Source organism: Cyprinus carpio, unplaced genomic scaffold, assembly GCF_018340385.1.
Source record: "Cyprinus carpio isolate SPL01 unplaced genomic scaffold, ASM1834038v1 S000000512, whole genome shotgun sequence".
Taxonomy (NCBI): domain Eukaryota; kingdom Metazoa; phylum Chordata; class Actinopteri; order Cypriniformes; family Cyprinidae; genus Cyprinus; species Cyprinus carpio.
In genome coordinates this window covers 161,514-176,776 of record NW_024873253.1, presented here as the reverse complement: position 1 = coordinate 176,776, position 15,263 = coordinate 161,514, and the positions used below count along the sequence as shown (strand labels likewise).

General features: G+C 37.9%; 1 protein-coding gene across 10 annotated transcripts in view; it reads right to left on the bottom strand.

Annotated features, from left to right (window-relative positions):
- The window catches only part of ldlrad3 (low density lipoprotein receptor class A domain containing 3), a 120,246-nt gene that overhangs the window by 56,146 nt on the left and 48,837 nt on the right, over positions 1–15,263 (bottom strand). The window lies entirely within an intron of this gene.

The window sequence follows — 15,263 nt, the reverse complement described above, 5'->3', positions numbered from 1 at the left end:
TTCAGATTTATTTGTTTAGGGTAGGAACTAAACTTTGCAGGTAGGTAGATCTCCTTCACTGCTGTACATTAACATTTTGCCAAGACAAGACCTATAGCACCACCTCCCCAGCTAATATTATTTTGTTACAAAAACGTTGTCCAAATATTCTGTGTTGGTTCTGGGAACTTGACGTTAGAGGAACGTTTTTAAAAGGTATGATGTTCCTTGAACGTTCTTTCAGCTTAATTTTGATTTTAAATTCAACATTCTAGGAACGATGATTTGTAACATTCCAAGAACATAAAAATGTCCAGTTTTCTTTAAAGTTAGTAGAATGTCATTTAAAGGTTAGTATTATGCTCCTGAAATATTCTCTCAATCATTCAAACACCTGCTGTGAACAAGCACTGAAATAAAGAGAAATAAGAACACAAACTACAACTTTCTTCAGCCACAGCCATAGATGAACTGAAGATAAAAGAAATTAAATCTCTCAAGATCTGATTAAACAATTACACAAACAGCATTATCAGCTTCAGTTATTACTACCCAGATTGACTTTATTTCTGTTAGACATCTACAGTGGTGGTCAGTAACGGAGTAGCTTTACTTTGTTACTGTACTTAAAGGGTAAGTTCACCCAAATATTAAAATGATGTCATTAATAACTCACCCTCATGTCTTTCCAAACCCGTAAGACCTCCGTTCATCTTTGGAACACAGTTTAAGATATTTTAGATTTAGTCCGAGAGCTTTCTGTCCCTTCATTGAAAATGTATGTACGGTATACTGTCCACGTCCAGAAAGGTAATAAAAACATCTTCAAAGTAGTCCATGTGACATCAGATGGTCAGTTAAAATTTTTGAAGCATCGAAAATACATTTTGGTCCAAAAATAACAAAAATTACAACTTTATTCAGGATTGTCTTCTCTTCCGGGTCTGTTGTGAACGCGACTGCTGTGACTGTTGACGTACGACGCTGCTGACGTGTTTTCTGGTGCGCCCAATAACAAAGATAACACGTCAGCAGCGTCGTACAACAGCGGCGTCACCGTAGTGTTGTGAACGCGCTCACAACAGACCCAGAAGAGAAGAAAATGCTGAATAAAGTCGTAATTTTTCAAGTATCTGTACTTTACTGGAGTAGTTTTATTTTTAGTAACTTTTACTTTTACTTCACTACATTCCAAAGCATAAGATCGTACTTTTTACTTAACTACATTTCATAAAACATATTGTTACTCCTTATAATAGGCTATATCACATGCTCTGACACGCAGAAGGGGTTTCTGATTCAAGAACGAACTGATTCTTTTCAATGAACCTTTTAAATCGGTTCGCAAATCGCACCAAAAGATTCATTCACAAATTAGAATGATCCGATTGCAGCTGTTCTAGAGTCAACAACTCACTGATTCAAATGAACCATAGTCTCTAGGTTCTAGTGTCACTAGGAGTCTCTAGTGAACTCAATTCACAACCGGGAGATCTTGTGAGTACGCGTGCGACTGATGCTGCTAAAAGTAAGTTACTAATGTCGAATTTTAGGATTAATTATTGTAACTGAAAATCATATTTAGGTCAAAACTGTCATTTATTTGGGAACTAAATCTGCTGTAAAGGGTGATCTATTTACGCCCACTGAAATGCTTGAATGCAAACACATCAGCATCCGTGCCTCTTAGGTCAAAAAACAAAACATTAAAATAACACAGATTAAATAACTAATGCACGTTCAAATGCCCGCTGCCATAACATTAACAGTTCTATTAAAATGCTACGCATTTAGCCCTATGTGACGTCTGTTTTTATATTGTTTATCAATAGTATAAATGTTTATATTGTTTGAATTAACTAGCCAAGTAGACAGATATGAATGTTTATTCATAACCATACTGAAAATAAGTAAATATTGTTAGCTGATGCTAACTGTCTAGCTAACAAGCTTGCTGGTGCTAAGTTGAGGTAATTTTTAAAAATAAAGTCCAAATATTTTTATTCAACCACCTAGATAGATTACATCTGAGGGAAAAGAAAGGCTGTGATGAGAACATGGTAACTACAGTAATTATCAAAGTGGGAAGTGATGCCCTCTGGGGGCATTTGGCCAGGGGTGTTTTTACACCACAGACTAGGTTTGAGAAGGAAAAAATCATTATGAAAATATTATTTTATAACTTCAGGCCTTTTTCTCATATCATATATAACGGTGATGTTCTGCAAAACAACAATTTTTAAAACACTTTTTTTCTTACTGGTGAAAGAAAAATGGTCAGATGGTCAGATGTGACCCTGGAGCACAAAACCAGAATTAAAGTCGCTGGGGTATATTTGTAGCAAAAGCCAAAAATACATTTTATGTGTCAAAATGATACATTTTTCTTTAATGGTAAAAATTATTAGGATATTAAGTAAAGATCATGTTCCATGAAGATATTTTGTAAATTTTCTACCGTAAATAAATCAAATCTTAATTTTTGATTAGTATGCATTGCTAAGAACTTCATTTAGACAAATTTAAAGGTGATTTTCTCAATGTTTTGATTTTTTTTTGCACCCTTAAGGCCTGTTCACACCGGGACGAATTTCGCGCGCGATATTCGCCGACGTTTAACGCCTCGTGACTAAACAAAGGGCGCCAATGTGAGTGTGCACACCGACGCGAAAAAACGCCACGCGTAAAAGCGTCATTTTTTAAAAAAAAACGCCTCGGGTTCGTTTTTTTGGTTTTGACGCACCGCGTCAAAAACTATACGACCAATGAGAATGGCGCTTTTGCACACGTGTCTGGAGCTTCTGAAGTTACAGTCAAACACAACTTGGGGGCGCTCAAACACAAAACTGTCTTGCTGAGCACACATACGTAACGGCCAAGAAGATATACGCCAAGTAGCGTCTACACTGCCGGGAAGAAATAAGACGAAGAAGATGCAAGGCAAGATGAATGTAGAGTTGCTGGTCTCGTTGGTGTCGGAACACAAAGGTATTTCTAGTATTTCTGTTTTTCATTAAGTGAAATCTTGATAAAAGAGAACTAGTATTTCTAGTATTTCTGTTTTACATTAAGCGCCATCTAATGTCAGGGAATGAATTTGCATGTTCACTCGGCTCATCGTCAGCGAAAATCACTTGGGTGTGAACACAAAAAACGCGTTGAAAAACGCTGGCGAATAACGCGCGCCGATATTCGTCCCGGTGTGTACGGCCCTTTAGATTCTAGATTTTCAAGTAGTTGTATCTCAGCCAAATATCACTCTTTCCTAACAGCTTATTTATTCAGCTTTTGGATGATGAATAAATCTCAATTTCGAAAAATGGACCCTTATGACTGGTTTTGTGGTTCAGGGTCACAAATCTGTTGTCTCTCAGGTACATCACAGTGTAAGCTTCACAGTGAGTGAACATTACTACATCACTCTCATCAGCGTATTCCATATCAACAACAAAAATATATTTTGACTCCATATATTGGTAATTTTGAGAAAATTCCAGGTATTTTGAGCAGTAGGATTATATATATAAAAAAGTGCTAATATAAAATTAAATTAAGTAGCCTACAAAAAAAAACAAAAAAAAAAAACCAACCATCATTTTTTTACACTTAAGTACATAAAAAATCTAGTACTTTTGTACCTTCACTTGAATAAAATTTGTGCACTTCGTCCACCACTGGACATCTACACAAGTTCTTAAGATAATTAACAGAGGTTTAGATGTTGACCTCTTCACCATCATGGAGATCAGCATTTGCTTTAGTTGGGCTCTTGACCCTTGACTTTGACGGTGTCGCTTCTTTTGCAGCAATTACAGGTGTTTTTTGAAAACACTTTTGTGTTGATAAATGACAGGCAAATGATTGCTTTAAAGTAGCTTGGACAACTTTCTTATGTGTTGTTATGCTTACTTTTGGAAATAAAATGTTTTATGAGAAGGGAGTATATCACCATTATTGTATGTCATATGCCGAATGTTGATGTCTGTGTGTATAAATGAGATACAAAACATGTTTAAAAAAAATAAGTAGTTAACAATGACAGCATTTATACCAAAGAAGTGCAATGACAGTGTTACAAATTATTTATTTTCACGTTGGTTGTGTTGAGTTGAGTAGAGAACTACTTTCATTTGTTTGTTATTAAAACAGACATGTTGAGCTGCTTTATCAACGTAAACATGTATTCCAAAAACACCTATATTGCTGAAAAAGAAGCATCTCAACAAAAGTCAGTGGTCAAGAGCCCAACTAACACAAACACTGATCTCTATGATCGTGGCCTCAAACTAAACATTTTCAATAAGACGTCAATATCTAAACCAATGTTAATTCTCAATAAGAATTTCTGTAGACGTGACAGAAATAAAGTCAATCTGGCTAGTAATACTGTAAGTGAAGCTGGTATTGCTGTTTGTGGAATTGTTTAAACAGATCTTGAGAGATTTAATGTCTTGTATCTTCAGTTCATCTAAGGCTGTGGCTGAAGAAAATTGTAGTTTGTATTTTTATTTCTCTTTCTTTCAGTGCTTGTTCACAGCAGGTGTTTGAACGATTGAAAGAATGTTTTAGAAACATCATACTAACCTTAAAATAACATTCAACTGTCATTAAAGAAACTGGAAATTTTTATGTTCTTGGAATGTTACAAATCAAAATTTCTAGAATGTTGAATTTTAAATAAAAATTAAGTTGAAAAAAACATCTGAGGAACATCATACCTTATAAAAACGTTTCTCTAACATCAAGAAAACTAGACATTTTTTATTTTCCCAGAACCAACACCAAATATTTGGAGAACGTACTTATAACAAAATTCTTTTAGCTGGGTCACACCCAACCAATTCTGATAACGATATTATAGCAGCTCCGTACTGTCACAACAGGTCAGGCAAAATGAGGAGTAATGAGTGTATTTCAATATGAGTGTATTCCACTTGGAATACAACCAAACACAGCAGTAAACATGGCAGTAAACATCAACACCAGACATAGAATAATAATCAATGAAACTGAAAACAAGTGAGCAACTTAATCAGTGTATGGAAATTACACTGATTATGGAAATTAAAAAGAAGTGGGAAGAAGGGTAACAAAGGAAACAGGAACAAAACACAGGGAAACCATGGGCTGCATTTATCAACAGTGTGTACGTACAGATGTTTGAGTTATGAGTGCATAAGAACAGTTTCACACAACTCAAAAAAACTAAAGGCAATCTAAAAATTAGGTGGAATCTACCAACTTGTACTTCGTAGGAATATATGTAAATATCAGCACAACTCTAAGCGTACTTATGCAGAGAATCTAGTGGTAGAATGGTGATACTACAAAAAGAAAGTGCTGCTGCGTGTTTCCTGTGTCGTTTAATTGCAAATATTCAATTGATAATTTCACAGTTCAAGCTACAGATTTACATAATCGGCGTGAAACACTACAAAAGACAGCTGGGAAGTCCTCTGAAGCCTGAAGGGGGCAGAGATAACCATAGGGGGTGGTAAGCAGAATGGAGGGAGGAGCCAGGGTGGAGCCTTTAGGGGCTCTGGGGGACCAAGAGGATGATGACTGAGCTGGAAGTGGTGGAGACTCGGGGAGTGCCAAAGAGATCTAGGGTGACACCACTGTTTTGGAGGGCCAATGCGGAGCTGATGCTTGGATGCTGGACAGGACCAGCGAGATTAAGGAAGAAGCTCAAGGGCAAAGTCAAGGTTGGGAATTGGCTCACTATCATGTATAAGGGACTGGTGATGACAAACAAACCTCAGGAGCAGGGGAATGGGTGGACTCCACTCCACATAGTCCAACTTCACCAAGATTTCCACTGGGACCACCAGACTGGTGGTCCGTAATTTTTGATCATACAGATAAGAGTAAGGCATTGTTTGAAATTGCAAAGGGTCTACTTTTATTTGTGTAAAATCATTACAACAAAACAATGTGCTTTTGAAAAATAAAGAAAACAAACAGGGTGCACTATCTGCCATCTCGGTCTCTGTCAACTTTCTTCACAGACACGTAAATAAAACAATCTGAATCTCAGCGAATACTTGCCTCACAGGCATAATAAATATGTGATGCGATCTAGAAAAAAACATCACATGGTGAAATTTTTTCTAGGGCTGGGTAAAAAGTATTAAAGTATAAAGTATTAAATCCCAAGAATCGATTAGTGTAGCCTGTTTTCAGTTAATGGACGGAACATTGAAGGCCCCCCCAATATAAAAAAAAAATATTTACCAACTGTATTGAAGGGTTCTACAAACTATTTTAGTCATTAAACATACCACTGCATAGTTTTTCAATTATAAAATAATAGACAAAAAAATAAAAAAAATAAAAATGAATTACAATAACACTAAAAAATAATATAACAATAAATACAGCAATAAAAATAAATAAGAAAAAAAAAAAACAATTAACCATGTATGCCAATTACAGTACATCCTGAGATTGCTAGAAATACAGCATTTACACTGATTTCTGCTCATATAGTCAATTATCATGTGTTGACGTGCTGATGGCCAGTTACAGAGAGGGTAATCATACAAATGCGCCATAAAGTCAATAATCACACTCTATTCATATAGACGGCGTTCACATTGATAGCTGTAATTACACAGTAATAGCATGCTGATTTGCACTCAAACAGATGGTAATCATGCAGATACAGCCACATTCCCTATAAAACACACTCCCACATATATAAAAAATGTTGAAAAAAAAAATAATTAAGAATAACCGATCGCTAAATTACGCCTCCATCAGATGACAGGTGCATCACAGCGCGCGTCACAAGCCGTCACGAGAGAACACCAGAATTCATATAAACTATATTCTGCTTATCTTTGACTTTTTTTGTGAACTGTCTCATTCTGTTTTTAACACTGTACGCTACAAAACCATGCTGTTTTTTAGTACCAAGACACAGCTTTCTGAGCGTGAGTTATTCCATAATGGACACAAACAATACTGTCCCTGAAGAACTGAAACGTAAACAAAGGAATTATCCTCCATATTACAATGTTATTGCTTCGTTGGACTAAATGGCTCTATGGGATTTCATTCAGTGGACACTTACCTTTCTAACTAAACCGGGATTTACAGCTGTGGATGTGTTTATGACTCGTTATTACAACGAATCTGGTATGTACTGCATTTTGATTCTTCATGTTTTGATGTGTACTGTTTACACAAAAAGCTTTCCATTGAAAAACAGCGATCTGTCGTCGATGCTTGAGGCTTAGATCTTTATAATGAGGTATAGTTTGTCAAGATTAATTTTGTCCCATTTCATTTAATCTATTCGTAAACACTGACATGTGCAAACAAAGAGAGTTCAGTGCGACCGCGTCCAGGTGCGGGTTAACAGGTTAATACCAGTTTCAGCACAAAATAATCATGATGAAACATCCAAAGGTAAGTTAAAAGAAAGAGTACAACTTTAAAATCTGTATCCTTTCTCATGTAGTCGCTCAATCAGTGTTGTAGCCGTGCAAAGGCGTCAATTTAACAGCTTCTAAACAATGTCACGTAACGTCACATTTACCTCAGAAACAAACATATTCTGTGACCATAAACTCGTTAGTCAGTCAGAAAAATAAACTGTAGAGAGGGGACTTTATGAACTACTTTACTTCCAAGATCGATACTATTAGAGATAAAACTGTAACCACGCAGCTGTCAACTACAGTATCGCATCAGATAGTGTGTTATAGATCGCCTGAGGAACAATTCCACTCATTCTCTACTATAGGAGAAGAAGAATTGTATAAACTTGTTAAATCATCTAAACCAACAACATGTATGTTAGATCCCATTCCATCTAAGCTCCTAAAAGAGGTGCTTCCAGAAGTCATAGATCCTCTTCTGACTATTATTAATTCCTCATTGTCTTTTGAATATGTCGCCAAAACCTTCAAACTGGCTGTTAATAAGCCTCTCATCAAAAAACCACACCTTGACCCCAAAGAACTAGTTAATTACAGACCGATCTCGAATCTCCCTTTTCTGTCCAAAATACAAGAAAAGGTAGTATCCTCACAATTATATTCCTCTCTTAGAGAAAAAAATGGTATCTGTGAGGATTTCCAGTCAGGATTTAGACCGTATCATAGTACTGAGACTGCTCTCCTTTGAGTTACAAATGACCTGCTCTAATCATCTGATCGTGGTTGTATCTCTCTATTAGTGCTATTAGATCTTAGCGCTGTGTTTGACACTATTGATCACAACATTCTTTTGAACAGACTAGAAAACTTTGTTGGCATTAATGGAAGTGCAATAGCATGGTTAAAATCGTACTTATATGACTGCCATCAATTCTTAGCAGTGAATGAAGATGTATCATATTGATCACAAGTGCGGTATGGAGTACCTCAAGGCTCAGTACTAGGGCCGCTACTCTCCACGCTTTACATGTTACCCTTGGAGATAGCATCAGGAAACACGGTGTTAGCTTTCACTGTTATGCTGATGATACTCAGCTCTATATTTTATTGCGGTCCGGTGAAACACACCAATTTGAAAAACTAGCGGAATGCATAGTCGATATAAAAAACTGGATGACGAGTAATTTCTTACTGCTAAATTCTGAAAAGAAACAGAGGTGTTAATTATAGGACATAAAACTCTGCATGTAATTACCTAGAACACTGTCTAAGACTTGATGGCTGCTCTGTCAATTCCTCGTCGTTAGGAACCTAGGTGTGCTATTTGATAGCAATCTTTCCTTAGAAAGCCACATTGCTAGCATTTTTAAAACTGCATTTTCCATCTCAAAAATATCTACATTACGACCTATGCTCTCAATGTCAAATGCAGAAATGTTAACCCATGCGTTTATGACCTCAAGGTTAGATTATTGTAATGCTTTATTGGGTGGTTGTTCTGCGCGCTTAATAAACAAACTCCAGCTGGTCCAAAATGCAGCAGCTAGAATTCTTACTAGAACCAGTAAGTATGACCATACACACAAAAAAATGATTTTAGTTGTTTTCTCAGTTTACTTAAAATAAGCTAAAACAACATAAATCTTTAGTTTTTTATTCAGTTGTCATTTGCACTCAATTTTATTATATATGCTACAGAAATTGTACTTAGCATGTGAACAAGTGTTATGTTGGCTGTTACATTCTCATAAGAATAAATAAAATAAATCAGTTTGAGGGCCAGGACATGATCTACACAGTCTATATTGTCAGCATTTCTACCCTTCACAATCAAACGATCATAGAACATTTACGTGTGTGTATATAACAGCTATTGACAACCTAATCTTGCATAACCAGACTGCGGCTGAAGGTCTGGAATTCATGGCAGATTTCTTTGGCTAAGGCCCGCCCATGAGGCTGTTTGACTGACATGTCAAACAACCAATCAAAGTTCATTTCGTTCAGCATCACGTTTCAGGGCGAGGAAATGTCGCCACAATCACAGACCGGTGTGCATAACATCTGAGATTCAGACTATTGACAACCTAAGCACAAGCTCCACTCTTCACCACAATGGTAAAAAAAAACATAATTTTATGTTGTTTGAACTCTTTTAAATGTTCAAAATAACTAAACATTAAAAACTTAAACTCTAACAGGCCTTTCCATTTTCATAAAAATGCAGAAAACTCACATAACTCTGCATGAAGCCACCAGTCTGAACAGCAACGACACTGGTTGGATCAACAAGAGTGAATCAAGTTCAGGGAACATTCACATAATATGTCAAATGAAATTGATGTGATCTCATTAAATTAGCATGAATTTTACTCATCAGTACATTTAACTTAAAGTTCAAATAAATCAGTTTAAATGCGTGGAAATATGCATCATCATTTTATTAAGTTAGACCAACAAGCTATTTTTTGAGTGTATTACCACGGTTCTGTCAACACTGCACTGGCTACCTTTTAAATATCGTATAGATTTTAAAATATTGCTTATTACTTATAAAGCCCTGAAAGGTTTAGCACCTCAGTATTTGAATGAGGTCTTGTTACATTATAGTCCTCCACGTCCGCTGCATTCTCAAAACTCTGGCGATTTGATATTACCTAGAATATCAAAATCAACTGCAGGTGGCAGATCCTTTTCCTGTTTAGCGCCCAAACTCTGGAATAACCTACCTAAAATTGTTCGGGAGGCAGACACACTGTCAGTGTAAATCTAGATTAAATACCCATCTCTTTAACCTGGCTTACACATAACACACCAACAAATTTTTAATATTCAAATCTGTTAAAGGATTTTTAGGCTGCATTAATTGGAACTGGGAACACTTACCATAACACCCAATGTACTTGCTATGTTGTTAGAAGAATGGCATCTACGCCAATATTAGCCTGTTTCTCTCTTATTCCGAGGTCACCGTAGCCACCAAGTCCAGTCTGTATCCAGATCAGATGGTCACTGCAGTCACCTGGATCAAATATGTATCCAGACCAGATGGTGAATCAGCACCTAGAGAGAACATCTACAGCCCCGAAAGTCAGCGGAGACCAGGGCTGTAGAGGTTCTCTCTAGGTGCTGATTCACCATCTGGTCTGGATACATATTTGATCCAGGTGATTGCAGTGATGAGCCCCAGGTACCCTGTAAAGACCTTGTCTCAGATGGCCACCGGGACAAGAACACAGGAACCAGTTGAGTCCTCTGCACTCTGGATGTGACTTTGCTAAAGCCTGAAATTGAACTGCTGGTTTCGTCTGACCAGAGGAGAACTGGCCCCCCGACTGTTTTTTTCTCCATTCTGTCACAGATGGAGTTTTGGTTCCTTGCCGCTGTTCCCTCTGGCTTGCTTTGTTGGGGTCACTTTATTTCCGGGGGGGGGGGGGGGGGGGGGGGGGGGGGGGGTGGGGGGGGGGGGGGGAACAGTGGGGGGGGGGGGGGGGGGCTGGCTGCAGTTGATTTTGATATTCTAGGTATTACCTTGCTCGTATTTGTACTATCAAAACTGAAAGTGAAAGTTCTCTGTCACGAATCCGGTCTACAAACTTCCGTTCACTCACCACCAGAGTTCACCCACTCACTACATGGACTCTCACACTACAGAGACTGTTACACTATACCCTGGACTACATTTCCCATCATCAATTGCACTGATTGCACACATCTGTCACCAACCTCCTGCTCACCTGAAAGCGATTACACCCACTATATAGCACACACTCAGATCCTGCTCAAGTCGCCGAGTATTGTTTAGGACATCTCACTCTTCTAGATTAACTCTCTTGTCAAGCCCTCTGGATACTGTTTGCCAATCGAAGACCCATGCTTGCTCTAGGAATATCTTGCCTGTGATATACCTGTGTTATCTGACCCTTGCCTGTTTATTGACCATGCCTTTGTAAATAAAGCCTTGCACATAGATCTGCACGTCTCACATCTCGTCAGCACCGTACATTATCACTATACACATACATTATCACTATACATTACCTCCTGTCCAATAATCCTCCAATTATCACATCAAGCTTTACGTTTTGTTACATTTGTTTAAAAACAAAATCTCATCTTTCAAATTCTGTTTGTAAAAAAAGAACTGAGAACAAAAGTTAAGAAAAGCAGGAAAAGAAAGAAAGCCTATGCCCCTATTTTCAGGACCTTCTGCATCAACTTCATATTTTTCTCTTCAGGGATCTTGCATCTGCTGTGTACTAGATAGTACAGATCTTCCGAACAAACTTCCGAACATTCCCTTTTAAGGCTCTTTGATCTGCCTGTCCAAAACAAAGACCTTCTCTGTCCTCTAGGAGTTCAACATTTCACAGTGCCTTGTGTTCAAGACTTAAAATGGAATCCAACTCCTTTCCAGCACAACTAGTGGAATACATCTGCCATCATTGGACTCATCACATGACTAAAGTCCTCTACACACTGCACGGTTTTAGCAAGCCTATAACATAATTGCAGATCACACTGTTCGACATGTATCTAATAAACTTGGATTGGACATGCATGTGGGCTGTACAATTATGACACCTATTAACTTGTATGATACAACGCACATTTCTATAGAAGAATAAAACGTCATCAGATTGTGTTAACAAAAAGAGCATGATGAATAACATGTTGACAGTTGTAGATTTTATGAAAATCATGCAATGTGTCTCGGCTATAGTGGAACATAAATATAACTTTTCCAAACCACTTTTCAGAGACCTTCGTGTGATTCGTGTGTATTGTCAGTATATAATGTTCTACTTTGCATTTTATTTTGTATGGTTGATGCCAGTTAATTACAAATAATCATTTGTAATATTTGTTGAATAATTCAGGTTTTCCTTAGTTCCAGAGAAACAACAGTTTATCTTTCCATAAAATAATGTGTAACTGCTATGGTAACATCCAACATTGTCACCTTGCAATTCTAAATCTTATGCATTTTACTTTCTTATACATTAATGGTTTTCATTTACATTTAGTCATTTGCATTTAGTCATTTTGCAGACGCTTTTATCCAAAGCGTATTACAATTGGGGAATACATAAAGCGATTCTTCTTAAAGAGGCAAACAGACACAGAAAGTGTTCAAGTTTCAGGCATTGTTCAAATTAGTACAAGCTAGAAAAGGAAGGAATAAATAAAAAGGAAGTTTTATTATTATTATTATTATTATTATTATTATTATTATTATTATTATTTATGATGAAGTAAAGTAGTTTCGAAAGAGATGAGTTTTGGAGATCATGTGACCCTTCGATGGCGCTGTACACACGGTCATTTGCTCTGCTCAATTTGTCAAATATTCTACAATCCTGATAGTAAATTTCAAACCACTTTCTATCTACTCCAACATGAGTACTTCAATGGTCAAGGACAATCGGAAAGGAGTGATTGAGCAATCACTAAAGAAGATATCGGTGGCGCCATTGCTAATGGTATCAACTTAGCACTTAAAGAGCAGCAAAGTACTTTGGATTCGGTGTTGACCCACGACAGTAAGAGATGTACTGACCCCAGTATTGTGTGACCTACATATGGACATACTAGCGACCAACAATTCTGTAAAAGCACTAAAAGCAGAAGTTGAAAAGCTAGCCATTGCGGCGAAACAGACATGTGACCGGGTCGATTACGTTCAAGCAGCTGCACATGAGGATAGGAGAACAGTCACGAACCTGAGAAAACAGCTAGAACAACTTACCGATAAAGTGACGAACATGGAGGATAGGAGCAGGAGAAATAACGTGCGACTAGTGGTGTTGCCAGAGGGGGTGAAAGGCTCAGATGCAGCCGGGTTTCACAGAGATAATCTTTCCAAGAGGATTCCTGCACTGAAAGGACACAATATTGAGATTGAGAGGGCTCATCGCGTGTAGGACGGAAGAAAAAGAAAATCCGAGCGGCGTGTACGCTTATCTTTCGTATGGTGAGACAGCAAGACAGATTGGCGATACCAAGTGAAATATACGCAGGATAATGTCATGCTGCTGTTTTTTCCCGACTTCAGTCCAGCCATGTCTGCCAGCACAGCAGGCATACCAAGTGAAATATACGCAGGATAATGTCACGCTGCTGTTTTTTCCTGACTTCAGTCCAGCCATGTCTGCCAGAAGGAACCTCAACCCAATCCTTACGAGGATGACATCACTGGGTCTGCGGCCGTTTCTCATCTATCCGACTCTTCTCGAAAAAAGGAGGATTTTATCGGCTCATTGCCACAGAAGAAGCATCTTAACTGACCTGGAGAGGAGAATAACAAAGTGGACATGGACACTTAAGTTTCTGCTGTGATCTTCTATTCTGCAATCTTGTCTAGTGACTGATAAGCTTTAAAAACTGTTTTTTTTTTTTTTTTTTTTCGGAGGTACTGGAGAGGAGGTTTGATTACTAGTTCTTGACACTAGGCTTTTTGGGGACAGGTTTTACGCTGGTGTGGATCGGTCAAGTATCCAAATATTTTTCAGGGTTTTTTTTTTTGGTTTTTTTTTCTTAGGCAGACCTATATTTTCGGTAATGTGCAGTCTGCTTTGGTTCTTGTTCAAAGTTGTTTGTCGTACCTTTTTTGTGCTAGTTTTATTTTATAAAACAGACATTAATATCTTTATTTATTTTATTTATTTGAATTTTAAAAGGATTGCCCATTTGGGTGATTTAGCATATAGAGTTACTTTAATGAGATCTAATTTTGTGCGGGATTGGATTGCGCCATCTTCTGGTCGACCATCTGTTTCCTCGGTGTGTAGTGGAATTGTTGATCGCATGACAATGCCTTTTTCTGTCAAATCTGTTTGGAATCGGGAATTATCTGACCTTAATTTATCTGTCCACTTCGGAGAAAGTGTGGTCAAAGCTCAGTTTAACCTCTAAAAACTTGGCTCATCGTCTTATATATTTCAAAGTTATTCATGGAGCATGTATAGCAACTCAGAGTGTGTGGATGATGTCTGTTTTTGTTGTTTTGGTATTTTGTGATGTTTGTAGTATGTATAAAAATAAATAAAAATTTGATCACAAAAAAGAAACATATGAGTTTTCAGCTGTTGTTTGAAAATTGACAGGGATTCAGCATTCCAGATAAGGGTGGGAAAATCATTCCACCAGCCAGGAATGGTGAACGAGAATGTTCTGGAAAGTGATTTTAAGCCTCTCTGTGATGGTACCACGAGGTGTCACTCACTTGTGGATCTCAGACTTCTGGAGGGGATGTAGGTACGTAGAAGTGAGTGGAAGTAGGTGGGTGCTGAGCCTGTGGCTGTTCTATATGCAAGCATCAATGTCTTGACATGATGCGAGCCGCAACCAGTAGCCAGTTCAAGGAGATAAAGAGAGGTGTAACATGGGCTCTTTTGGACTCATTGAAGACCAGTCGTTCCGCTGCATTCTGAATCCTTTGTAGAGGTTTGATTGTGTTTGATGGAAGTCCAGCCAGAAGAGCATTGCAGTAGTCCAACCTAGAAATGACAAGGGCCTAGACAAGAAGTTGTGCAGCATGCTCCATTAGAAAGGGCCTAATCTTTCTGATGTTGTGCAATGCAAACCTGCAGTCTTTGCAATGTAGTCTTGAAAGTCAGCTGGTCATCAAAGATTACACCAAGATTTCTGACCAAAATTGATGGGGTAATTATAGAAGAACCTAGCTGGATGGTGAAATCATGCTGTAGAGTTGGAGTGGCAGGGAAGACAAGAAGCTCAGTCTGTGTCAGGATGAGCTGTAGGTCATTTTCTTTCATCCATGCTGAGATGTCCACCAGGTAGCCTGAGATCTGTGTAGCTACCGTTGGATCATCTGGTTGAAATGAGAGATAGAACTGTTTGTCATCAGCATAGTAATGGTAGGAGAAACCATGTGCC